Source organism: Castor canadensis, chromosome 2 (genome assembly GCF_047511655.1).
Source record: "Castor canadensis chromosome 2, mCasCan1.hap1v2, whole genome shotgun sequence".
In the NCBI taxonomy this organism is placed as follows: domain Eukaryota; kingdom Metazoa; phylum Chordata; class Mammalia; order Rodentia; family Castoridae; genus Castor; species Castor canadensis.
The window spans coordinates 80,544,509-80,571,857 of record NC_133387.1 but is presented as its reverse complement, the minus strand read 5'-3'; the positions used below and the strand labels follow the sequence as shown (position 1 = coordinate 80,571,857).

The window sequence follows — 27,349 nt, the reverse complement described above, 5'->3', positions numbered from 1 at the left end:
GGTCAGCTTCATCCATTTTCATCAGGATGAAAGTTCCACTACTTTCTTGTAAACTAGAATGCAAGAAAGTTGAGACATTCTGTGCTAGGTCTAGTTCGTGGTAATAAGCTTTCAAAACCTCAATGATCCTAGGGCTACACATTTGGGCTACTTGTCATATATCTGGATACAGAAGCTGGAGCCTACCCTAAAGGACTAGTTGGGTGCTGGGGTGCTATCCCTGATGATATACTTCTCTAATGCTAGATGTCAGGCTCTCTAAAGGTTGACCATTATCATCACTAGATTTCTCTCAAGTGCTCAGCTTGTGCTATGGATGCCCAGTGGATTGGGATGAGATTCCTGGCTGTGAGCTACTTACAACCATGATTGCCATACTCCTTTGGCTGCCATTTTAGTCATTACATTTGCACTAACAGCTTAGTTTCTCCATCCCCTGACAAGTTCTAGCTCTGAGTTATGGTGCTTTTGTGTCTACTTTTTGGGCAAAAAGGCAGTAATGGGTAATGTTCAGGGACATGCCACTCATGTTACTTATGAATTGTACTTTTCACCTGCGTACCCCATTCATGGTCTATCATAATTGGGAAACATTCCAAACTCACATATGCTAAAATCATGTTGATTGATCTTGGTTTAAAATATCATTTTCAGTGTACATGGATGAAAGCCTTATACCATTAAAGTGGAACTATAACAGTGGAAATAAAGGCCTCTGCAGATAAATGGGGAATTGTTTTTTCTGGGTCCCTGGCTTTTCTGCTTATTTCTGAAATCCACTCTGAGAGGCAGGTCTCCACAATCCAGGTTAAGGTGCTCTGGGGTTATGGCATTTGATTTATTTTTTCAATATTCCAGATCCTATCAAGAAAGGAACTGTATTGGTTTACAATGACCTATTTACATATGAAAGCAAATCCTCCAGAAGCTGGCAATAAAGATTAAGTAAGCATGGGTTAGTTAGCAGAAAGAACTTGAAAGCAGAGTCAAGTTTTGCAGACCAGGCAGGACATTGTGTTGCAATCAGCTAATTACAGAGTAGTTATTTGGAGGTATAGCTCAGTAGTAAAGCATTTGACTGCAGAGTAGTTATTTAAGGAAATGCTGTATGTAAATTACTTTATTTGTGAATGAAGTTATTATGAATTTAAAATTTTAAGGAATTACTTTCAGTAAAGTGACTAGATATGTTTGCTTTTATCTTTCTTAGGGGGATCCTGAGATGTTCTTTTCTATTGTTTTGAGTTTGTGCCATCTTTCTCAGAAGGCAGACTAAGCAGGTTTGTAAAACTGAGGCAAGCTGGAAAGAGCTATAAGGTGACATGAAAATCATTAAAAAATTAAAATTACTAAAAAAAGCAAATTCAGGAATTAAGACAGAGCAGGAAGTAAAGCCGAAAATCACTAATAGCAGCAAAGAACTGAATGTATATACAGACATTCCTTCCATCATCTTCCCTTTGTTTAGATGTTAAATGAGTTGCAGTCTCCCTAGATGAGTAATTTAGGGCAAGAATAGAAGATGATTCTTTGACTTCAATGGAATGCCTAAAAAGGTTGCATCCATTATCTTCATGTTTAAGGCCCTAACAGACCCACCCTAAACCTATTGTCTCCATGCTTGGGAATTTAGCAAAGTGATTAGGAGTTTCTAGGGGGCCATGACCAAGTGTCTAGGTAAGGGTTCAGGTTGGAATACCCCAGCTCAGAAGTTATAAATGTACCCTGGACAAGGGCTGCCATTTTGAGCCTCTCACTCCCACTGTTAAGATGAAAAAAAGGGCAGCCATGTTAGAACTGGACTCCTTCCTCCTTGAAGGTGTCCTATTGGAAACTCTCCACCCTGCCCTACAGAAAAATAAACATCCAACTTTAGCCATTTACTGGAAACTCCCCACCTGGCCTGGAAGAAATTACCTGCTCCTAAGCCATTATCTCAGGAGGGTCAGAGGGCCATTGAAGATTTTCCCGCATAGTGACCTTCCTGGTGTTAACGGTAAAAAGTATTTCCAGAAGATCTTCGTTATTGCACTCTGGCATGGAAGAATCCAAGCAGAACTCGTGGGTATAAATAGGGTTTATTAAAAGTTAAGAAAGAGAAATACAAAGGGGAGCATGTTGAGGCCCTGGTGGTGAAGTCTGCCAGCAGAGAGAGTGAGCTTCTCTTGTTAGGTACTTTTAAAACTTAAGCTAATCTATGGGAAGGGAGGAACTAGGTGATTCCCATCCAATAATCAATGAGTAGAGAGGGGCATTGCAGTTCCCAGCCAGGTGAGGGTGGTCTGGGCCATCCCTGGGCAACTTATACTGTAGTCCTGAACTTTCCCTATTTCTAGCCTACCTCAGTGGGACTTCTCCACTGATCTCCTGTATCTAACCCCAGTCTGTAATCAGCTGTGGGCTCCCTCCCTTGATGGGAACCCAATCTGCAGGACCACTTCTCCCTAATAAAGCCTGTGCTGCCTCTTTCAGTCTAACACCTCCATCTCCTCATCTGTCGCTCCATGCAAGTCTAACACCCACCTCCTGTGTTTTGGGGTGGGGTGTGAGGGGGGTGGGGGGGGTGAGGGGAGAGTACTCATTTTTCCTATTTCTTCCTGCTTTGCTAAATAAATTTCTGTTGACCTTTCTTCTTGTGAGTTTTCCTTTTTTGTGAAATTCCTCAAAATGCTTTTTTGGATTTCAAGGGCCTTGGCTGTGGAGGGCTATTGGGAAGCTGAGTCAAAGATTTCCCTCTCTCCTCCCCAATAAGGAATTTTTCTCATCCCCAAACCTCTCCTGGTGACAAAACAACACATGCCATCTTTGCTGTTGAGACCAGAGTGAGAAAGGCTTATGGGAGCCAAATAACTAAGAAAGCTCAGGAGAAAAATAAATGACACTATGTGGAGTAAAATTCCCACAGGGAATTTAATAACATTACTAAAATACTGTTCAAAGTTCTTTAAAGGAAATATGTTTTCTTTCCAGTAACCATTTTCATCACCCTTTCCTCTTACAGAAGGTGCAAAAGATAAATACTAATTTCTTTAGTGTTTCTTGAAGCTGAAGGTGTGATGTGCATCCAGTTAATGAGACCTATAAAGACAAGGGATAGAAAATTCTAGCTAATGTCATAATGGGAAATAAGGAAGCCGTGTTGTAATGAAAACTTTACAAACATGAGAAAAAAGCCAACTCACTATGAAAGATATGTTGCTGAGTTACTGAGTATACCTGTGCAAATACATGCCATCAGCCCCCAATTCTAACTTTCTTTGGGAATTCTGGGTACTTGTAGCTAAAAGAATGGTTGAGTACTATTTTTTAAAATTTTATTTTATCACTTTTATATTTACTCACGTATGTATACATTGTTTAATCCACTTTCCCACCCCCAACTTCTGGAGGTTGAATACTATTATTGTAGGCCCCAAAGTGACCACACGGAGAGGAGTGATCTGGCCAAGAGATTCTTTATTGCTGGATGGGAGAGGGAGAGAGCCAAGAGGGAGAGAGAGAGAGAGAGAGAGAGAGAGAGAGAGAGAGAGAGGGGCGGGGGCTTAAATACCCCTCAGTGAGACTCAGCATGATCTGATTGGTTAGAATCTTATGGTTCATACTGATTGGAGGTTGGGGCAGAAGGAGAATTCAAGCTAGACTTGAGGCAGGACCGTGACCCTGGGAGGCAGGACTGTGACCCTGGGAAACAGAAGCTTAGGGTGCAGTAAGAACCGAAACCTATTGGTGCCATTATTGCCAACATTCCTCCCTTTTTTGTTTGTTAAGGAAGAGGGGCGTTGTGTTCTCTCTGGCTTCTTTGAGCTGGCAAGGGGCAGTGTAGGGGAAGGGAAGGTTAGTTGGCAAACAATGTTGGGGTGGTAAGCCTCATGATGGCGTACACCCAGTCTCCAAAAATGAAAATTTCCTCTTCCCTGAAGTTGATGAAGGTCCCATGTAGCCATAGGTCATAGAGTCTCGAGCCAATCCTCTGACCTCCACAAGGTGGGTATCAGCCAACTATCCTCATGATTTGGAGAGGTTGGTATCCCTGGAGGTACAACTGGTTAAATTTTTGATTAGCAATAGCAGACATGTAGTATGATACAAGGGAGGAAGCTTAAGAATAAGACAGCAAGAACATAGACATTAAGATGGGCATTGGCCAGGAGAACCACTGTGAAATGTTCTTCCCTAGACAATTTCAAGAGTTCTCCAATTCCCTTCTCCATTTTTCTAATTGTTTCTTGAGAGGTGCCACCATTGGGGGAACTCATTGAGCTTGACAGCAGTGGGTGTCATGAGAATGACCAGATGAGGGCTAGTCCATCGAAGTCCCAATGGAGAGGGTAGAAGATCCTTTTTGGAGAACAAGATGCCCTGGTTTAACAGAAATTGTTATAGGGTGGGGCAGGATCTGGTTTGCATGCTCTCTGAGAAGTTCCCTGAGAAGGCAGGTAGTCAGCCAGAGGAGCAGAGTGTGTTGGAGGCAAGTTTCTAAGAGAAATGGGTGACCATACATTATTTAAGACCCAAATAGGAATATTAGGAGGAGCATAAAAAAGGAGTCTGCTCAGGAAATACATACCTAAGGATCTATATTCTGCAAAATCCTATAACTGCTGGGAAAGCTGTAAGCTGTCTTATGGTATGGGGGTTGGGAAATGGAAGATTGGGTTGGTGTATTTATGACTCAGGGAGTGAGTCTGTCCCTTTAAGGCCACACCTAGGTAGGTGACCTGTGGGAGGCAAGGGCTGTCAGGATTTAAATGTAACACTCTTGGATAAAAGAGAGCTTTAACTCATTATTTTATACAAATTGACATTTTTAACCTTTTAAATGTTTGTACCATATTTAGATAACACTGTTGCAAGTTGGTCATTTAAGACACATAAGCAAATATGTAAATGAACTCTGATTTAGTAATACTTAAAGCTTGACAAGATCAGCAGAAAATACAAATAATTTCTTTGATAAAATCTTTCTCTGTAATGGTTTTTTATGGATGTTACTCAGAGCAGAACAATATTAAGATAACCTTGTTATTTCATAGACATAGAAGATTTGATTTTAGTTTGACATGACCTGAAAGGAATAGGAGGTCTCAGCGGGCCCCAACCCCCTTGTTGGAGAAACCAGTACCAAACACCCCATGTAGATAAGATAAGCAATGCGGCAGGGCTCAGTTAGGGCATATAGAATGTGGGGAATGTGAGCGGGGGGTACATGCAAGATGTGAAGTACGTGGAAGATGTGAGGTACGCGCAAGATGTGCTCTGCCTGCTTGCCCAATGTTGATAACGAAAATATGCACGCCACCGCGGTCTATATAAGATTTCCCCTAAAGAGGATCAGGGTCGTGTTTTTCCTAACCGGTCCTGCGTGTCCGTGTGGGGGCTCGACCCTGGCTAGCCAGCCCAATAAACTCTGCTTTGTAGATTGCATTCACGCCTGGCTCTCTGTCTCTCGGGGGAATAGGATTCCGGGTCCTAACATTTGGAGGTCCCACTGAGATTTTGTTTTCTCGAGAGACAGAACCTGCCTGCGAGAAAGCAGGGGCGATCCCAAGTCCTAGGCATTGGGAGGGGATCCCAGACCCTCATTTGGAGGAACTTGAGTGTTCCATTTGGGCTGCGGCGGGGATTCAGCCAATCCCCAGGGAGATTCATTCTGGGAATCTCGCAAAGAGGACCACAGGGTCCTATTGGGAGAGGCTTTCCTCTCATTTGGGCTAGAGCATTTTAGGAACCCTGGCGCCAGGTGAAGAACTAATTGAACTAGTCGACCGACCACCCGTCAAGTGGACGCCTTTCGGTCTGATATCCCAGTTGGATGGTGAGGAGGTTGAATGGGGTGCGCACCAGTGTGAGAGAAGGACCGGTCCGAGCGAGTGCTGGAGAGTGTTTTGTGTGTGTGGAATTATTGTTGTCTTCACCCTTTTTGTTCTGTCTCTCTTGGTGTTTGATTCTCCTTCCACAATGGGACAGGGACAAACAACCCCAAAGTCTTTGATCCTTTCTCACTTTTCAGAAGTTAAAGAAAGGGCCTTAAATGCAGGTCTGGTCATCAAGAAAGGTAAGTTTGACACCTTTTGTTCTACAGAGTGGCCCACCTTTGGAGTCGGGTGGCCCATTCAAGGTTCCCTCTCCCTAGACATGATCACTAAGGTTAAAGCAGTCATTTTTCAGCCAGACAATCGAGGCCATCCAGACCAAGTTCCTTACATTTTGGTTTGGGAGGATCTGGTGAAGAACCCTCCCCCTTGGTTAACAGTTTTTCTGACCCACCCCTCCAGTTCGGCCCTCGGGGCTAAAACCCCAGTCACACCCGCCTTGGTCATAAAGGAGGAGGAAAAACTTCCTCTTCACACCTTGACCGGTCCTCAAATTAGGGCATCTCCTTCACCATCTCCGGTCTTACCAGAGAGTTCCCCCCTTTACCCATCCCTCGCAGGGGCAGAGGAAGATCGGCCGCCTCCATATATGACTCCCCCTAGCCAAGCCAGTGCCCCGGAGGAGGAAATTTCCTCATCCTCCTCAACAGGACTGGCAGCAGGAGGAGGAATGTGTCGAAGACTTCGCCCCCGAGGGATCCGGGAAAGGGAAGGGGAAGACGAGCCCTCCTCATCAACACAGGGGGAGGAAACTGTCCCTACACTTCCAGTCCGGATGGTGGGCCAAGGGGGACTGGGAGGAGGGCAACAGTTTCAGTACTGGCCCTTCTCCTCCAGTGATCTATATAACTGGAGGACACAGAACCTGCCCTTTTCTGAAGACCCCAAGTGTCTCATAGATCTCTTGGAGTCCATCATGCATACACACCGTCCCACTTGGGATGACTGTCATCAGCTGCTCAATACTCTTTTTACGACGGAGGAACGAGAGCGCATCCTCAACGAAGCGAGGAAGAACGTCTTGGGGGATAATGGGAGACCCACAACTCTCCAACCGGCCATAGACGAGGCTTTTCCCCTACGCCGCCCTGATTGGGATTTCGGGACCGCAGAAGGTAGGGAGTGTCTTCGGATCTACCGCCAGACTCTTATGGCCGGTCTCCGAGCGGCCGCTAGAAGGCCCACCAATTTTGCAAAAGTGAAAGCAGTCATTCAAAGGGAAAACGAAAGCCCGGCCGGTTTCTTAGAGCGCCTCTATGAGGCATACCGTCAGTACACCCCTATTGACCCTGAGGCGGACCTCCACCGGTCTGCTGTGGTACTCTCATTCATTAATCAGGCAGCTCCAGACATTAGGAGAAAACTCAATAAACAGGAAAACTTAGGGGAGATGACTATAAGGGAAATGCTACAGGTAGCGGAAAAGGTCTTTACCACTAGGGAAACTCCAGAAGAAAGGGAGGAAAGATGGAGAAAGGAAGACAGGGAGGCCCAGGAAAAATTGAGAAAGGAGGACCGGGAGTTCCAGGCTAAGGAAAACCGAAAGCAACAGAGAGAAATGGCCCGTATTTTCCTAGCGGGTGTCCGGGACCAACCCAGGGGAGGGGGCCACGCCAGGACCCCAGATAAGGAACACTGTTTTTACTGTAAGGAAACTGGGCATTGGAAGAGAGAATGTCCTAAGTTAAAGGGAAGAAGAGGGTTTGGAAGGAGACCGGGGGAAAACAGGGAAAGGGAACGAGCAGTAGAGCAGGCCAGAGTCCTCCTAGCCGGAGAAGAGGACTGAAGGAGACGGGGCTTGGACCCCCTCCCCGAGTCCTGGGTAACAATACATGTGGAGGGGAAGCCGATGGGGTTCATGGTGGATACCGGCACCCAGTATTCGGTTTTAAACAAGGCACATGGACCTTTGAACAAGGCACGAACAAGTGTTATTCAGGGGGCCACTGGTACGCAGTTATGTACATGGACTACCAAAAGAAAGGTGAACTTAGGAAAACACCAGGTCACACACTCCTTCCTGGTTGTCCCTGAGAGCCCCGCTCCCCTGCTCGGACGGGACCTACTCACCAAAATAGGGGCCCATATCCATTTTGAACCGGATGGAATAATTGTGACTGATCGAGAAGGGAGCCCGATTCATGTCTTGTCCCTATCATTGGCTGACGAGCATCATCTGTTTGAGAGTCAACAGGAACCAGGAGGGGACATGACTCATTGGGTAAAAAGATTTCCCACGGCCTGGGCAGAGACTGCGGGAACCGGTCTCGCCAAACACCTCCCGCCCGTAGTTATACAATTGAAGGCTTCCGCTCTTCCCATTCGGGTGAAAGAGTATCCTATGCCTGAGGAGGCCCAAAGAGGCATAGCCCCTCATATCCACAGGCTAATAAAGGAAGGAGTACTGTGGCCTTGTCAGTCTGCCTGGAATACTCCTCTGCTCCCCGTCTGAAAGCCGGGAAGCGGGGACTATAGGCCTGTGCAAGACCTACGAAAGGTAAACGAGTGGACGGAGGACATTCATCCCACCGTTCCGAATCCCTATACCTTGCTCAGCCACCTACCCCCCTCACAAGTATGGTATACAACCCTTGATTTGAAAGATGCTTTCTTCAGCATTCCATTGTCAGAAATTAGTCAGCCGCTATTTGCTTTCGAATGGCAAGAAGATGGGGGCCAATCCGGACAGCTCACTTGGACCAGACTGCCGCAAGGATTTAAAAACTCTCCCACCCTGTTTAATGAGGCCCTGAGCCAGGACCTGGAACCTTTTCGTCGGAGCCACCCACGAGTCACTCTATTACAGTATGTTGATGACTTACTGTTAGCGGCAGAAACCCGAGAGGAAAGCATCAAGGCTACTGAACACCTGCTAACGGAATTAGGTGAGCTGGGGTATCGGGCAAGTGCCAAGAAAACTCACATCTGTAAAAGGTCAGTGACATATTTGGGTTATCGGATTGCAGATGGGGCAAGATGGCTGACTGATGCCATGAAACAGACTATTCTGGCTATCCCATCCCCGACATCCACTAGGGGGGTGAGAGAATTCCTGGGCTCCGCGGGGTTCTGTAGACTCTGGATTCCAGGATTTGCGGAAATAGCCAGACCCCTATATGAGGCCACCAAAGAAGCTCCAGATTGGAGTTGGGGAGAGAGAGAACAACAGGCCTTTGATCAGCTAAAAGACGCTCTTTTGCAGGCCCCTGCCTTAACCTTGCCAGATCCTACAAGACCATTCACTCTGTTTGTAGATGAGAAAAAGGGGGTAGCCAAAGGAGTCTTGACCCAACAGCTAGGTCCCTGGAAGAGACCAGTGGCATACTTTTCCAAGAAATTAGACACAGTAGCGGCAGGATGGCCCCCCTGCCTCCGCATCATAGCGGCCATTGCCGTGCTGGTGAGAGAAGCCGATAAACTAACCTTTGGACAGGCCCTCTGGGTAACGGCCCCTCACCCGGTGGAGGGAATCCTTAAACAACCCCCTGGGAAATGGATGACAAATGCCAGGCTCACCCACTACCAGGGGCTCTTGTTGGATTCCCCTCGGATCACATTCACAGATCCCGTAATCCTGAACCCTGCCACCTTGTTGCCTAACCCGGAACTGCAGACACCTGTCCATAACTGCAAAGAATTCCTCTCCGAAGTTACACAGGTACGGGCTGACCTAAAGGATACCCCCCTGTCCAGCTGCAAATTAAACTGGTACACGGATGGAAGCAGTTTTTTCCAAGATGGAGCCCGAAGGGCAGGGGAAGCTGTAGTCGACCAAGAAGGAAATACGGTATGGAGCAGCGCCCTCCCACCCGGAACATCAGCCCAAAAAGCGGAATTAATTGCCTTGGCAGAGGCCCTGGAGAGGGCAAAAGGAAAGTGAGTCAATATCTACACCGATAGCCGCTATGCTTTCGGTACCATCCATGTCCACGGGGCCATCTATCGTGAAAGAGGATTCCGCACAGCAGAGGGAAAACATCTAAAGAACCTAGCCGAAGTTCAGCATCTATTAATGGCAGTGGAAAAACCGAAGGCAGTGGCAGTGATGTATGTCCCAGGCCACCAGTCTGCCAAGACGCCGGAAGCTGTCAGTAACAACAGAGCAGATCAAGAAGCAAAGAGAGTAGCAATGGTGAGTCCTCCCATGGAGACAGGGCAACCTTCCACGGTTGCGGCGATAGACGTGCCGGTCCCAGAGCTCCCTCTGCTACCCCCCCGACCAGAATACTCCACAGAGGATTTCACTTGGATGAGAGCCCACTCCCCCTTTAGAGAAGGGGAAGACGGATGGAAAAGCGACTTGGAAGGCAAGTTAATTCTGCCTGAAAAACTCGGACGATTCCTGTTGGCTAACTTACATAAGTCCACCCATTTGGGGCGGAGAAAATTACTAGACTTGTTGACATCTGCGCAGCTCCGATTTCCGAACCAGACCATAGCAGTCCGCCAAATTGTGGAAGATTGTGCCAGCTGCACAATCATGAAACCAGGACGAAGGGAGGGGCACCATACAGGTACTCGGGAATGGGGGAGGGCTCCGGGAAGAAGTTGGGAAGTGGATTTTACTGAGGTAAAACTGGGAAAGTTTGGGTACAAATATTTGCTGGTATTCATAGATACCTTTTCAGGCTGGGTGGAGGCTTTTCCTACAAAGAAGGAGACCAGTCAGGTAGTGGCAAAGGCTTTGCTAGAGGAAATCATACCCAGATATGGGGTGCCTGAGGCAATTGGGTCAGATAACGGTCCGGCTTTTGTTAGTAAAATCCTGCAGGGACTAGCCCAGATTATGGGGGCCAATTGGAAGCTACATTGCTAATATAACCCCCAGAACTCAGGGCAAGTAGAAAGGATGAATAGGACACTAAAGGAGACCTTAGCCAAATTGGCCCTGGAGACTGGCGGTGATTGGGTGACGCTCCTTCCCTTGGCCATCTTCCGGGTCCGGAACTCTCCATATGTCCACGGGCTAACTCCCTTTGAGATCCTGTATGGGGCTCCACCCCCCGTCATTCAGAGGACCTTAAGCCCGAGACTAGGTGATCTGGCCCCAAATTATCGTGTTACTCTACAGGCTTTAGCTAAAGTACAACAACAAATATGGCCCCTAATTCAAGCGTACCATACTGCAGAGAGGACCCCGAACACGGAGCATGGCATAGTCCCGGGGGATATGGTATGGGTTAAAAGACATCAGTTCAAAACCCTAGAGCCTAGATGGAAAGGACCTTATGTTGTACTGTTTACTACCCCTACCGCCCTCAAGGTCGACGGGATTGCAGCATGGGTACACAATTCCCATGTAAGACGGGCTCACCCTCCGGAGAAAAAAACAGGAAAATTGGTCTGCACGGAAGCATCCAACAAACCCACTCAAGCTCCGGCTGATACGGGATGCTCCGAAAAACGAGAACACTCCAGATGCTCCGCAGCCCTCCTAGAATGGGATTATCACCTGGGTCCACTACACCCACATCAGACCGGCAGATCCGGTAGCTATGAAGAAAGGCTTCCTGCCAACAAGAAGGGTGTCCCACCACAAGGAAAATTTTTTCAAACTCAAACTTCATACTGGACCTCGGTAACTTTATTCCTTTTTCTAACCCTGTCCACCACTTGCTGGGGGCATACAAATCCACATCAACCTTTTAACCTGACCTGGATGATTGTAGATGTATCCACAGGAGACATTCTTAACCAGACCTCCAAGGTGACCCCTCCCAGCACCTGGTTCCCAGAATTATACTTTGACTTAAGGGCCTTATTCACTGGCAGGGGACAATGGGATTTGCGCCAAAGTTACTTCTATGTCTGCCCCGCTCCCCAACCCAACCACAGAAAAAAATGTGGAGGAATCGCAGACTATTATTGTAAGTCATGGGGTTGTGAGAGCTCAGGGGATATATGGTGGCCACCCCCCAAACAGGGGGACCTTATTCAATTAAGTAGAGTCTCTCAATCTGGCATTACATACCACCAACCTAGACCTATAAATAAGGGATGCCCAACTCCCCCCAATTGTAATCCCATTATGATAAATTTCACTGATTTAGGAAAAAAGGCAACGAATTGGGAATTGGGTAAATCCTGGGGAGTCAGACTCTACAAAACAAATCATCCAGGAGCCCTTTTTACTTTGTGGCATGTGCAACAACCAATCTCTACTCTAACAATAGGCCCTAATAAGGTACTTAGGCCACCCTATGTAAAGCCACCTCCCCAACCTTCCACAGCTCATCACCTTCCCTCAACCATAGCCCGGGCTAATGTTACAACTCCAAGACCATCAGAAACCAGCCCTCCCCTGGTGAGGCCCAGTCTCATGACCGGATCTAAAGACCCCCTCTGGGAGCTAGTGGGTGCTGCCTTCCTGACGTTAAACCACACCAACCCTAACATGACTAACTACTGTTGGTTATGTTATGATGTGAGGCCCCCATTCTATGAGGCAATAGGGCTAAACACCACTCACGATACCTCATCTGAGGAAAACCCTACTCAATGTTCCTGGGGAGACCGTAAGAGAGGTCTGACCATACAGCAGGTAAGCGGCCAAGGAACCTGCTTAGGAAAAGTGCCAAAGAACAGACGGGACTTATGTACTGTTATTAACGCCAGTTCTACCTGGGAAAATGCTATTAAATGGGTAATTCCAAAGAACAATGGGTGGTGGCTATGCTCGCGGTCTGGACTCACCCCGTGCCTATCAACTAAGGTGTTTAACAGCTCTAAAGAATTCTGTGTTATAGTGACTGTGCTGCCCCGCATCCTCTATCATTCGGAAGAGAGTCTATATTCATACTGGAATACAAAAATGGTTGAAAAAAGGAAAAAGAGAGAACCTATTTCCACAGTAACTATTGCTACCCTACTCAGCCTAGGGTTAGCGGGAGCAGGAACCGGCATAGCTTCTTTGGCCACCCAGCAGAAAGGGATGTCTTCGCTGCGTGCAGCCATAGACGAAGATATAGAGAGAATAGAAACCTCCATTAGCCACCTAGAAAAATCCCTCACTTTCCTGTCTGAGGTAGTACTTCAAAACCAACGAGGTCTGGACTTGTTGTTCCTCCAAAAGGGGGGACTATGTGTTGCTCTAGGGGAAGAATGTTGTTTTTACGCTGACCATACCGGAGTTGTTTGTGACTCCATGTCTAAACTTCGAAAGAGCCTGGAACAAAGAAAACGAGAAAAAGAGGCCGGGGAAAGCTGGTTCGAGTCTTGGTTTAACCAGTCCCCATGGTTGGCTACCCTTTTATCTGCATTGGCAGGGCCAATAATAATCATCCTATTATTTGTTACCATAGGACCCTGGATTCTAAACCGACTTATGACTTTTGTCAAAAGTCGAATTAATACTATCCAACTTCTGGTCCTCCGCCAACAATATCAGGCTCTTCATCCCCTTGAGAATGATTCCTCAATTTAGGCCGTAAGAAAAGGGGGGAATGAAAGGAATAGGAGGTCTCAGCGGGCCCCAACCCCCTTGTTGGAGAAACCAGTACCAAACACCCCATGTAGATAAGATAAGCAATGCGGCAGGGCTCAGTTAGGGCATATAGAATGTGGGGAATGTGAGCGGGGGGTACATGCAAGATGTGAAGTACGTGCAAGATGTGAGGTACGCGCAAGATGTGCTCTGCCTGCTTGCCCAATGTTGATAACGAAAATATGCATGCCACCGCGGTCTATATAAGATTTCCCCTAAAGAGGCTCAGGGTCGTGTTTTCCTAACCGGTCTTGCGTGTCCGTGTGGGAGCTCGACCCTGGCTAGCCAGCCCAATAAACTCTGCTTTGCAGATTGCATTCACGCCTGGCTCTCTGTCTCTCGGGGGAATAGGATTCCGGGTCCTAACAGACCCTAAAAATCTTTTAGGCAACTCTTAGATTATATTTAACTTTAACTTTATCACACACTGAAACTTTTATTTTACACTTTTCAAACTTACTCAGACCTTCATACAACATACTATAAACTCTTTGATGGTTTGTCCTTATCCTTCCTATTTGAAACAATCTTTAGGACAAACCCTTCTTTCCAAAATCCCTTCTGATCCAAAAAACCATTCCTTTTTCCTTTAACTTCTCAAAAAATACATTTATTACCTATCTATATCCTTTCCAGTTGTTTATTTTGTAACTTGTATTTTAAAATTAACTTTTATAAGAATTTTAAATTTATTGTAGGGGCTGGAGCAACTAATTAATAGCCCTTATTGTTTTAAGGAATAGGCATAAGGCCTCATCCTCCCTCAGGCTTGAGGGGATATTGTTTTAGGTGTGGAAACTGTGAGGGATTTTAGAGTTTTATTTGAATAGGGAGGGCCATCATCCTGGCTCACCCTACACTCATGTCATCAGACCACACTGTGGAGTCTCTTCTTTCCTGAAGGAGGGGCAGCAGAGATAGCTGCCTGGGGGGAGGAGAATTTGAGACTTTAATTGAGATGGTAAATCCCATCCCAGCAGGGACAATGGAGTTTTAGTTACTATGAGGACAGAGTGACAGAAGAGGAGGTCTCCCCAAGAGCAGCCAGAGGCCAGGTAAACTAGTGCTCTACGGGCTTGCCAGATTTGCCCCAAATGATAATTTTTGTCATTGGAACAGGGACCAGGAGAAAAAGGTAAAACAGAGAAACAGGCACCACTGTCTAGGAGGAAAATGACCTTTTGTTTTTCTGCCATTATGGCTCCTCAACATTGACACCAAGAAGTGGAGTGTGGACAGGAGGCTGGGACCCATCAATCCATAAGAGGTGACACCTCGCCTTCCATCTGGAGGTGGAGGCACTTGGACTTCCAGTGGTTACCCTTGCAGAGAGGGCAGGGTCCCAGTTGGGGGCAGGGCTGTCTCCTGGGCTGTCCCCCCTTAAGCATTTTCTGCAGAAGTGCCCCTCCTGTCCACCACGGTAGCAAGTTCAGGATTCAGGCCCCAGTCGGGTGGGGCCCTCTCTGAGAGCAGCAATGAGGCCATGGTGTCTCTTATCTTTTTCTCTCCTTTTAGTAAGGTCCCGGACATACAGACATAGCTATAAATACAGACATGGCTAGCTGTATTACTTGGTTCAGTGACTTTTCCCTTCAGCCACAGTCTGAGCTTTTTAAGAATATCTGGGGCTGACTGTTAGAAATTTATCTTTGAGGAGAACCTCTCTCACCTGTGACTCTGAGTCCACCATGGTATGCTTTCTGATAGCATCCTTAAGATGCTGTAGAAAGGTAAGAGGATTTTTTTTTTTTTTTGGTTGTTGCCATAAAGTAAGGTTGTTATTTTACATTGACACCTGACACTCTGGAGAGCAGGTCTCTGAACTGTTCTGGGCCTCAGTTTCCTCACTTGAAGAATGAGGGATCTGGTCTAAGTTAAACTATGTTTTTCTACTATGAGATGGCTGAAGTGATATTAATGCCACTTATCTTCTTTATCATTTTAAAATTTTTTTTAGTAATACTGTGGAATTGAACCCAGGGCTTTGCACATGCTGGGCAGACATTCTCCCATTGAGCTACTTCCTCAGCCCCAAATATTATTATTATTTTTTTTTACTTTGGCTGTACTGGGCTTGAACTCAGGACTTTATGCTTGTAAAGTGGCACTCTACTGCTTGAGCCATATAATCATTTCCAACCTGAATGGCCTGGGTCAGAACCCATTGCTTTTCTAATTAGATAAGAGTCTGGTCTAGTAGAAGCATAATATCCTTTCATGTCAGTTGAAAGGTTTGGATCACAGAGATAAAGGCTTGAATGTATTTGTCTGGGCATGAGTACAGCTGTTTAGATGTTTTTAAATTTCTCTTAGATGTGATAACTGGAAGGGGACATAAGACTTGCCCTCTTCCTACCATTGCCTGTTGGAGAGGGAATCACTCGTTAAGAGGTTCTGAGTATTGGAGTGGCTTAGAAGGTAGAAATTTGTATAGAGAACCTCAGTTTACTTTTTTTTTCTTTTATAGAAAAGGTCTAATTGGAGTATGGTAATGTAATTTAAGGAATCCTATGAAGGCCACTTCTCTTGGTCACCCATGGTGTACTGAGGCCAGCCTCAGTACAAAGCTTCTGACATCTACCAACCAGAAGACTGGAAGATGCAGGTCCCATCTAGAAAGAACAAAACGTTAGGATCCTGTCTTTTAGATAACAGCAGGCAGCCTCTTTAATAAAGTCTACCTTTTTAACAAAGAAACCATTTGTAAAGTTAGAGAAGGGCATTCTGAGGGCATTTCAGGCCAATAACAGTGCCATATGGGACAACTAGTGTTAATATTTGGAGGGAAAAATTTATGTTGGGGCCAAAGGTATAGAAAATTCTAAATCAGAAGTTTAGAGACCACAGTAATGTCTATTTCATTATTTCTGGAACTACAACCTTGAGTTAACAATTGACTTACAAGAACTGGGTCTGATGCCCTGAGGTGTGAGGTGGGTCTAGGAGCAGAACTTCTGCAAGGTGCCACTTCCTCCACACACACCTGGGACAAATGACCCTGACTGCCTAGGCCTGATCCTGCAGCCCATCACCCCTCCCCCCTTCCTGTGTACTCTGCGTGCATTTATTCTAGGGGAAGTGGTGGTGGGCTGCAGCCATCGCCACAAGTGGCTGGCGGCCCAGGATGTACTGGGTCCTCTCTATGGATTTTCTTAGCTATGGCAGGCGTTTTTGCTGTGTCCAAGAGCCAGCATCCTTTACACGAGCACGTCTGTTTGCTTTCCCTCCTCCCCTTGTGGGGGCGGAGTTATGGCATGAACATGGCAGCCGCAGGTTTTTGTAAGCGCTTTTTGTAAAGCAGCTGACTTAAAGTTATTTTAGACTGAGAAGCCTGGCAAACTAGTTGGAACAACTTAAGTCATAAGGTACCCTGCTACAAGTTTTTCATGGGAGGCAGGGTCCCAGTAAGCCCAGAGAGGGGAAGGCAGACAGAGACAAAGGACATTTGGTGAGACAGTGGAGGAAGCAGAAAAGGTGTGCTGACATCTTAGGTAAGGGAGGGGAAGGCAGAGCCTGGAGGCATGACACATGCTTAAGGGATTAGCCATCACCTGTGCCTCTAGGTCACTCCCATTGACTGGTACTGGCACATTTTCAGCAAAACAAAACCTCCACTCTCAAGTCGCTGTCTCAGGAAAAATGGACATTAGATGGGGGTGAAGAGAAGCAGTCATCATATGACATAATCAAACAGGACTCTGCTAATGTAGCATGAAGCATACCTGAATAAATCTGGGTCTTGGTCTCAGCCCACAAGAAGGGAGCATGAGCTCTCCCAGAGCTGGAATCGCCTTGAGGCCAGAGTTGGCAAGGAGTGGTTTGCTTAACTCCATGACAGGGAAAGTTTTTCAGGAAGATTGGAGGAGATAGGTAGAAACTGGTTTACAGGTTAATAGAATCTGCACAGGGAACAGAAAGTATGGAGGGAGGATTTGAAGTACATGCTTTGGTTTGCAAGTGGTGTAGAGAACTGGATTTAGATGGAGGTTTGAAAAGCTTGAATATAATGGAATCTCTCCTCATCGTCCTGATCACTCATAGTAGTTATAAGTCCCATAAAATGTTGGGATCTAAAGACCTGAAAAGTGGCCAGTAACTTTGGTTGTCTAAAGGATAAGTGGGCTAGATTTGAGTGCAAAAGCAGATCAAATATTTTGGTTTTATATCTGGGGTCAAACCCAAGGTGTTCAAATTATTGAGGAGTCCTCTCAGTGGGGAGTCAGATGGCAAAGAGGAGGTACCCCCCATGGTAGGAGCTGGTTGGAAGGATATATGGAATCATGGGACACCCTCATGCTGCTTGAATATCCTGAGAATGGTACAAGGTGCACGAGAAGCAGTCATCACTGCATTCAAGTGGCTTGTAGGGCCCCTGGGGCCCGGAAGCTGTGGGTCACCCTGTGCCGGGCTTTTCAACGAGGAGGTCTGAGACCCACAGCAAAATAGATCCAAGCCAAATGGAGGGAAGGGAACCCCCCTCTACTGTCTGAGTCCTAGAGATAGCTGAAAAGGAGGAGTGTTTAAACCCCAGAGACCACAAGGGGAGCCCGAGAAGGGTACATGGACTCACCAAAGGATGTCTGGTGTTGGATGCTAGCGAGGGAGATCAGGAGGATGTGTCCTGGCCAGTCACATCCTCAGAGTGGTCATGGGGTGAGTCGGAATCGGGGTCCCACCAGGATTAGTGGGGAGACCCAATCTGAGTCACAGCACCAACCTCGGTTCGATCCGAGTCATGGCAACAAATGTAGGACCCAAAGTGACCACATGGAGAGGAGTGATCTGGCCAAGAGATTCTTTATTGCTGGGTGGGAGAGGGAGAGAGCCAAAAGAGAGAGAGAGAGAGAGAGAGAGAGAGAGAGAGAGAGAGAGAGAGAGAGGCAGGGGCTTAAATACCCCTCAGTGAGAGTCAGCATGATCTGATTGGTTAGGATCTTATGGTTCATGCTCATTGGAGGTTGGGGCAGAAGGAGGGTTCAAGCTAGACTTGAAGCAGGACCATGACCCTGGGAAACAGAAGCTTAAGGGTGCAGTAAGAACCAAAACCTATCGGCACCATTATTGCCAACAATTATGGGCCACAAAAGATATACAGGTATGTTGAATATTATCCTTACAACATTGTGAACTGAATAGTATGTATGAGTAAAGTAAAAGAGACTGGGAAAGGTTAAAGTATTTGTCCTTTTGGGATCTTCCATGTTAGAGTTGGAATTCAAAATCAAGTTGCCAGGTTGCAGGACATAATGCTGATGGATATTCTGATGGAATTCACACAAATTTATGCCAGTGTTGGAGTGCAAAGCTGAGTTTTTTTCTCTCCCCAAATGTACACATTTGTGAAAGTTATAGTTTTCAAAACAGAATATAAGGATTCTCAATCTGCAGAACAATGTTTAGTAGGGAGGAGTGATGATCTTGATTAAGAATCTAATTTTTCTTTTGAGCCATGAATAAAACAGAAATGATTGGTAGGAGTTTACTCAAAACCTCAGGTACCTTTGGAGAAAAGACTTGATTAGGGTAGTTTAAGAAGTTTGGTAAGCAGACAACTTGTCTTGTCTTATTTACATTGTTTGCCCCTAAACCAATCTAGTTTGTAATGAACTTAACTCAGCAATGAAACTTCTTTTTAAAAATTATTATTATTTTAATTATAAAAATTTATGAGCTTTAGTGTGCTGCTTTGTTACATGTATACGGGATGTAATATTCAAATCTTGGTAGCTGGGATTTTCACCTCCTTAGATTTTTTTTTATGTTCAATTAACATATAATGATTGCACATATTTCTGTATACAATATATGCTGATCCAATCAGAGTAATTAATATCTCTATCTCCTTGTCATTACTTTGTGTTTGGAGCCTTCAACCTCCTGCCTTCTAATTATTCATAAAATATGTAAGAAATTACCAGGAACTGTAGTCCCACTACTGTGCTGTAGAACTCCAGGACTTATTATGTTTTCCTAATTGTGTTTTGGTAACTATTATCCAACCTCCCACTCTCTCTGCCCTCTCTACTTTTCCCAGCTTCTACTGCAATCAAAATTTTTTTTTTTAGAAAACAACTCTGATGCTTCAGAAAGAAAAGGGTGTCTTTTACTCTTCATAGAGTCTGTTATGATTTTGTGATGTGGATAAAAACTGAAAAGCTTAATCTATCTAATAGCTGTTAGCATATTTTCACATACTCTATCTCAAGAAGTTCTGGATCTTTTCTCTCTAGTTGACAATTATTTTTAAAATTTTGATTTGGGAACTAAATTATCAAAATTTAAAGCTGTGAGTTGATTGGATGTGTTAGGCAGTAAGTGTAGGTTGGGCTATGGGGAGCCAGAGTGTCTCTGGGAACATTTTAACCAGTTTTTTATTTGATACTAGAGAGAATTGTTGGCTTTATCAGCCAAAACTATTTTTTTAACAATTAAAACTTAATTGTCCTTAAAAATGAGCTTAAGAATGAAGTAAGCATTAAAATTTAGGCATTAAATTTCTTTTCTTTTTTACACTATTCATGGGGGAGATAATGCACAAAATATGGCTGCTTGATTTGGTTTAGATATTTTTCTGTCTTGCTTTATTTAAAATTTCTTATCTAGAAGATGGAGATATAATTAAATTGTCTGCTGTGCCCTTTTAAGATGCTATCTTTATCTAAAAACAAAATGGTTTTCGATTAAATATATTTAATGTAATGATACAAAATCAAAAGAAAACTTTTTATCATATCCACACAGGGGAGTGTAGTAAATGATTACAAGTATTGTTTGCATAATTTTTAAGTACTAGTTTTTAAAAAGTAGTCCTAAAATGAAAACTAAAAGGCAGTTACTTGAGTCAGAAATAGATAAAAGGAGTTTCTTATTAAATTTAAAAAAACTGGCTGAAATATGCACACAATTTTTTAGGGTAGGCCATGAGATATATCTTTAAAAATTAACTTTTAAATTTTGAATTGAAAAATTTTAAATATATATGCTATTGTGAAGTGCAATAGCAGTTGCAGTGTGAGTTCCTTAGACAGATATAAATACCTACTGGTACTCTTTAATTTTTTTTTGTTTGAACACTTGAAAGCTCATTTTGTTCATGGGACATATTAAGTTATGCAACTTATACATTATACAGTAGAGTTGGGATGTAGCCAACAGATGGACTCAATATTTTTGTTTTACTAGCACTTAGAAGATTACATCGTAGAGATATAGAAATTGCACATTTTAGTGGCTGGAATTCTGAAAGTTTAACAAGAAATAAAAAAATTTCATCTGGGTAAAGAAATATGATAATAGAAGTTTCACTTCCAATTGACTATCACAAGGCCATGCCCATCTTAGTACTACTATGCATAGGTTAAGCTTTATTCTGATGTTATTTTTGTTTGACTGAAATGCTCTAACTTCATGAAGAACTTTCATTAAATATGTCTCTTATGCATTTGTAAAGTGAAACATTGGCCACTTTCCTGAAAGCTGCTGGAATTTCCTGTTTCACAAGTCTTCTGTTCAGGGAAGTGACTATTTTGGCTACGCTGTGCACAGTTGTTTAGGATCAACCTTTGCATTAGTATTTTGACCTCCTGGGACATCTTCCAAGGTTTCCTGAACAATTTGTTCTGCTATACAATGAATATTGGGAGTTTTCAGACATTGTTTACAGTAGCTCCCTTAAGGACTGAATTGCAATCTTGCTTCCCTCATATTGGCAATCTCACTGTAAGCTGTCATGGCATAGGCGAGTTTCTAGGTTAAAGCCATGGGAAGGCTTCAGGAGAAAGAAGTCTTCTTTCTTCACATATTGTATTCAAATGTTGAAAAAAAACCCCAACGTCCCCAAACTAAAAAATCTTACTCTTTGCTGTGGTTCTTGCTACTGGAAGATCTTCACATGATTATACTTTGAGAAATGTCAATTAATGAGTCAACTTTATGAGTCTATGAGATCAGTATCCTATACTGTAAGTACATATATTTGAATTTACTCAGTGAGTTTCCACAAGAAAAGGGCCTTTCTACTTTTCATCAATAATATCATAGAGTAAAAAGAATTCATTAAGTATTAATTCTGTTATTTGTATACTCTCCCATTTAACCTATTTCTAGTAGGTAGCTAAGTTATATCACTTTAGTTCAGGATTTTCTTTCTCCTATGTGGACAGCAGAGGACATTCTATTATGTGTGTTCAATGAAGTAGTTACAGATCTATGTTGCTTCCTAGTGCATTATGAGAAATAAAGTGACTGTATGTAACTTCTGATTATTCATTGTCCCTTAAAGAAAAATGAATGTCCAGTTGATTTGTTAAGACTAGTTATTAACATTGATGTAACTGAGTAAAAGATGAAATTTGAATATGGTTTAAATAAGAATATTAATGACATATCTTAAAATTGTTTATTGTATTGGAGCTATGTCAGAGATGATCCTTTTCTCAAGAGGCACATGTTGAAATATTACAGGGATAAAGAGGTCTAATATCTATAACTTATTTTTCAAATGGTTTAAAAGTGTTTTTCATGTACACATGCTTATGAATAAATAGAATACAATACAGAGAAGAAGAAACATGTCAAGTAAATAATTGGTGGATTTGGATGAAGAGTCAATAGTTCTTGCATTTCTCTCAGTTTGAACTTATTTCAGAATAAAAAAAATAAAATGTGTCTGCAAATGAAGAATTAAGCAAAAACAAATTTGTGCTTCTGGCTACCAGATAGACAGGCTTTCTTCACTCCAATCCATGCATTTTACTTTGGTCATTTAAAATAATGAGGAAACATGCCTGTGATGTTTTACTATATTCAAAAAGTAGGAGGGGCAAGAGATTTCCATTATGGCTGTGGAGAAGTCCCATAGCAGCTACAGGATATGGATTATCAGAGCATTTACTTCCTGTCAGGACTGAAAACAAGTAGTCCTAGAGTACTACCTCTTTAGCTATGTGCTGGGGGTGAGGGGAAGTAGAGGTTTTATTTATTTCTAGTTTCTTCCTTCTAGTAAGAAATCAAGTGAATGTGATAACCAAATTCCTGTATACTTACATAACTATAAGAAATAAATAAGTAGAATGCTTTTTACATATTATATTCTTCCAACTACTCAAAATCCTTACTTTTGTCCAATATAATTTAAAGGTTACATTTAACTTAAGGTCTATCATATAATTATATCAAAAATTTTTAATCAGTTTTTCATCAAAGATAAAATTGACTGTGATTAACTATTCCAGGTTTTATACATTTTTAATTAATATAATTTAATTCTTTTTAATAATCACCAATATGCTTTGGTAAAATATATTATTTTTATGCCCTTTCAAATATCAAGAAGAAAAATTTCCTGTCAGACTGTTGGTCATAAAATGGGGTCATTTTGTCTTAACTCCTATAAATTATATCAGGCAAGATAGTGTTAGTGATCAACATTAGACAAGTAGGAAAATTAAGGTGTAGTAGACTGAAATAGCTTCTTTAAAGTCAAATAATCTCTATTTGAATTTACACGGCCATCTATGACTTTCAGCACAGAATGAGTAGAATTCTAAACAGGGCTTATGAGTTCTCTTAATTACAATTGTGCATATGCAGTCATCCTTGGTCATTCTCTCCTTTTGTTTATACTAGTCTGCAATTTGAAGGACTTTCTCCTCCCCCTCTGCCCTGCCCTGCAGTGTTTATAATTGAAAGCTTCAGAATCCAGGCTTCTGTGTAATTGTCAATTACAAAATATTTTATAATCAAATTTCTGAGGTTTGAAAAATGTATTTTAGTTGTTGCTATATCTTAAGAGTTATGATTTTAATTAATATGGTTCTGAGTGTTTTCCCACTTAAAGTGGTTTAAAAATCATGACTGAATATTGATTCATTTCTAAAATTAAATATGATACATGGCTATCACAAGTGCTCTCTCTCATTTCATGTTGCAGAAATCTGGGAAAGATATGTCTTGTGTGCTGAGGTAAAGTCTGGCTTCATCATATCTCTGAATATAGGCCTTCAGGGTTCAAAGTAGCCCAGGTTTGTGACAATGTCCTTATCCTTTATCACCTTGAATCTTGTTCTGGGTGTTGAAACCTGCGGCTCCTGTTCTGTGTCCTTTCCTCTCCTCTGAGTAACCTCTATCTATATAATATTATATATAATACACACACAGACATATATATGTAAGAATTATATTTCTTTTCACTCTTCTTATGTATCTTCTTTTAAAATTGAGTTACCATATTTATTTCTGCAAGCAAATCCCATTTGCTTACAACAGCAGGCCATGCCATTAGGAATTACATTAACAGATTATGTAATGAAAAAAGATTAAAGAAGAGAATGTTCCATGGTTCTGCAGGCCAATTGCAATGAAGCCATGAATAGTTTCCACTTTAACTGCCTTTTCACAGCCTTTCTGGCTAACAGTCTTTTTCACATCTCTGTATTTAATTCTTTGAGCAATGCTGTGGTCAAAGTGTTTGCCCAATTGGACCCTGTGCAGCACACATACAGCCTCTTAACATCAGCTTCAAGTATGGGAACACACCAGAAAGTATTTAGGAAGGGAGGAAAAGGATGAAGAGGGGAGAACAGAGCCTTAATGCAATGTTGGGGGCCTAATCCCAAACAGCCTCATATTTCATGGAATTTTCCATGGAGGTAAGGAAAAAGCATAAATGTTAATAGAGACCTCATAATCTCTAATGAAATTATAGAGAAAGTCTGTGTATTTTTTTAAGAGTTAAGACTTGCATTTATTTTATGGCTTTTAAAAACTAATACTGAGTTATAAAACAGGATTTATAAGATTAAAATTGTGTAATAAATTAACAGGTAACATTTCATTGTTTTTCCAGATTGTCCTTTTTAAATTATTGTTATAGTGGGGTTGCACTGTGACATTTACAAAAGTACTTACAATATATCATATTTGAATTCACCCCTCCATCATTCTCCTTTATGGCCCCTCCCCCCATTCCTGGAATAGTTTCAACAGGCCTCATTTTTCCACTTTCATACATGAGTTCAGTCAGTATTGTTGGATAGATAATTTGACGTAACAATTGAACTACACACAGATTTGATGATCAAAACCAGTTCTTTTCAAACATTGAAGTATATACAAATACCTAGGAGTTTTAAACACAGATTAAAACACAGATTGATACAAAAGATCTAGGAGGTGCTGGAGATTCTGCACTTCTAACAAGCTCCAAGATTTTGCTAACTTTGCTGGACCATGGGCCACACTTGGAGAAGTAAGGCTTTAGAATACCCTAGCTTCCTGGATGAAAACATGCATTTTACATGCTTCATGTATATATATATTTTGGAGCTTCATATATATAAGCTCCAAAATAACTCCTGGTGTACTCTGAACTCTAGTGTATAAATGAAAAATATGTGCAATGGAAAAATAATCAATTAAATGTGCATTTCTTTTACTCTACCAAAGCAATTATTTTGTTTCACACTTGATCATTAAAACAGACATCCTGTTTGATGATTTTTGCCTCAAATTTAGGGAATAAAAGTGATGTCATACTTTAACATCAGTATGTTAGGTTTAATACTCACAATATGTAACAAATGCATATCTCACTTATGTTTATATATTACCATTGGTTTACAGTGAGAAATTGAACATCTGCAAGTGTGCATTTTTCAGTATTCAATTAAAATGACAAGAATTCCACACAAAGCAATTAGACCTGAAATTCCAGAGAACTTTGCATTTGTATCAACAGAAACAGTCCCAGCACACATTCTATTAATAAGTGCTTTTGATTTTAGGAGAAGAGTATTTGTTTTTTATAATTGTATTTTTATTAGCATATATTAATTTATAAAGGGGTTTTATTGTGGCATATAATGTACTTTGATCAAATTCACCTCTATTAATCTTTCTTAGCCTCCCTTTTGCTCCTCCCCTTTTCAGTTTTAGTAGATTTCATTATGGTACCTTTATACACACACATAATGTACTTATATCATATTCATTCCACCATCACACTCTCCTTCACCTCCTGCTGTTTCCCTTCCTCAGCACTCAGCCTTGTTACATTCATGACACATTTAGGTCTAGATCCACATATGAGTGAAGACATAACATGATATTTTTCTTTCTGAGTCTGACTTGGGAGAAGAGCATCTGAACAGTTTGCTTTCTCATGTTCTGCCAAGGTTCACAGAAGCTCACAACTATGGCTTCCACTACTGCAATGTTTGTTCTCTACAAAATTTTAAGTTGGCCCCTGCAGAACTTGCACTTATACCTTCTAGGTTTGCAACATTGATATTTCTGAGTCTCATGTTTCTTTTAAATTTGATTATTTAATACTCACTGATAACATGCATGTGTATATATTTAATCATTCAAAATTCTTTAATCCTTTACAATGGTTTCCATGTACTCTCATTCCATCTTCAGTGTGCATTTATCTACTTTCTCCATGTTACTAATGAGGAAACTAAGGCTTGGATATGTTTGGAAACTCACCCAGGATCAGTTAGGTAATAAGTGCCAAAATCATCCCTTAAATTTAGGTCTCTTGTTGAAAAAAAAACTCAGTTTCTTTCCTTCAGGCCTTATTTACTTTTCTCATATAGAACACATATGGAGGTAATGTTATTGTTGAGCCAAGAGGATAATTTCTGACATAGCTTAAACAAAGACTGCAGAAAGTGAACAAAGAGACATCTTCTTCAAAATTGTGACAAAATCAAATCTGGAGTCCAGTTGCATGGCTGAAAGAGATATGTTAGCTCTGATTAAATAACAAGTTTTGACATGAAGCAGATGACGGATAACAGGAAGCTACCCATAGCTTGCAAGTGTACAGACAGGAAATAAATGACTGTGTCAGCAGAACATTAGCAATACAGGTTTTCTTTAAAGTTCATCCTCTTCTGAAACTGAAGAGTAACAACAGAAGAGGCCAATTTTGTTATAAATGGCTATGTAGCCTGTGCAAGGTAGCTTTGCTATTTGTAATAGACTTTTATATCTTGTTTAAAATTGAAACTCGTGTATGTGTGTGTATGCATGTGTGTGCATTTTCACATTTTAATACACATTTATGATGCAACTTAGAAGTGCCATATATTTCTTTAATCAGGTTCTCTTTCATTTTTATGTTGCTGAAGTATTTAAGGAGATTTGGAGATTGTTCATCTTCACTTCCTTGTAAACACCCTTGCCACCTAGAGGGCTACTTGAACTCACTCAGGTTGGCTTATTAGGGGTGTGGTTACACACTGGTATATAGTATTCAAATGTTATAAGAGGTAGGATTAAAGATGGCTGTAAGACTTACATTTGTATGGTGGCCTTTGCTAATATGAAGGGTAGGCAGCTTCCACTTAGATGAAATGTATTTTGTCCCCTGAGATTTGGAGAGAAGGCCTCCTGCACTCTGAGTTGCTTTTTTGATTAGCTGTATTGAAATAAGTCACAAAGGGTGTCCCACAGGGAGTGCAAAGAAAGATTTGTAGGAACAGGGATAAGGAGCATGAAGAAGCTCCCATCCTTGGGTGTTGCTAGCAGGAGAAGATGGGACTTTCTGGGCTGGGAGGCCAGCTGAAAACTCTGCTTGAAAAGCCAATTCTTGAGTCATTTTTTATTTTTGGAAGTACTGAGGTTTTGAGCTCAGAGCCTTGTTCTTGTTAGGCAAGTGCTCTAATATCTGAGCCATGACTCCAGCCCTCCTTGAGTCATATTTTTATCACAGGTACAATAAATTAAATTTATGTCCTTACCATGACCAATTTAATAAATTATAATAAATGTTATCAGCTAAAATATAATCTTATTTGCATATGCTATTTGGTCTTTGTTACTATGGTAAAAGTTCTTGTAAGGTTTTTGCCTATTCATAATTTGAGATTATCATAGAAGTACTAACAGCACAGGTATATATCATACTAGTATATTATATGTCAGTGCTAGGTTCAACATTGGATATCTTGTCTTCAGAAAAATTGTTTCCCCACAATAATGATAG

The 27,349-nt window shown here is 42.3% G+C and overlaps 1 pseudogene; it reads right to left on the bottom strand.

Annotated features, from left to right (window-relative positions):
* LOC141418048 (elongation factor 1-alpha 1 pseudogene) overlaps window positions 1-18,093 on the bottom strand; it is a 45,055-nt pseudogene extending 26,962 nt beyond the window's left edge.
* Between the last annotated feature and the right edge of the window lie 9,256 nt (window positions 18,094-27,349).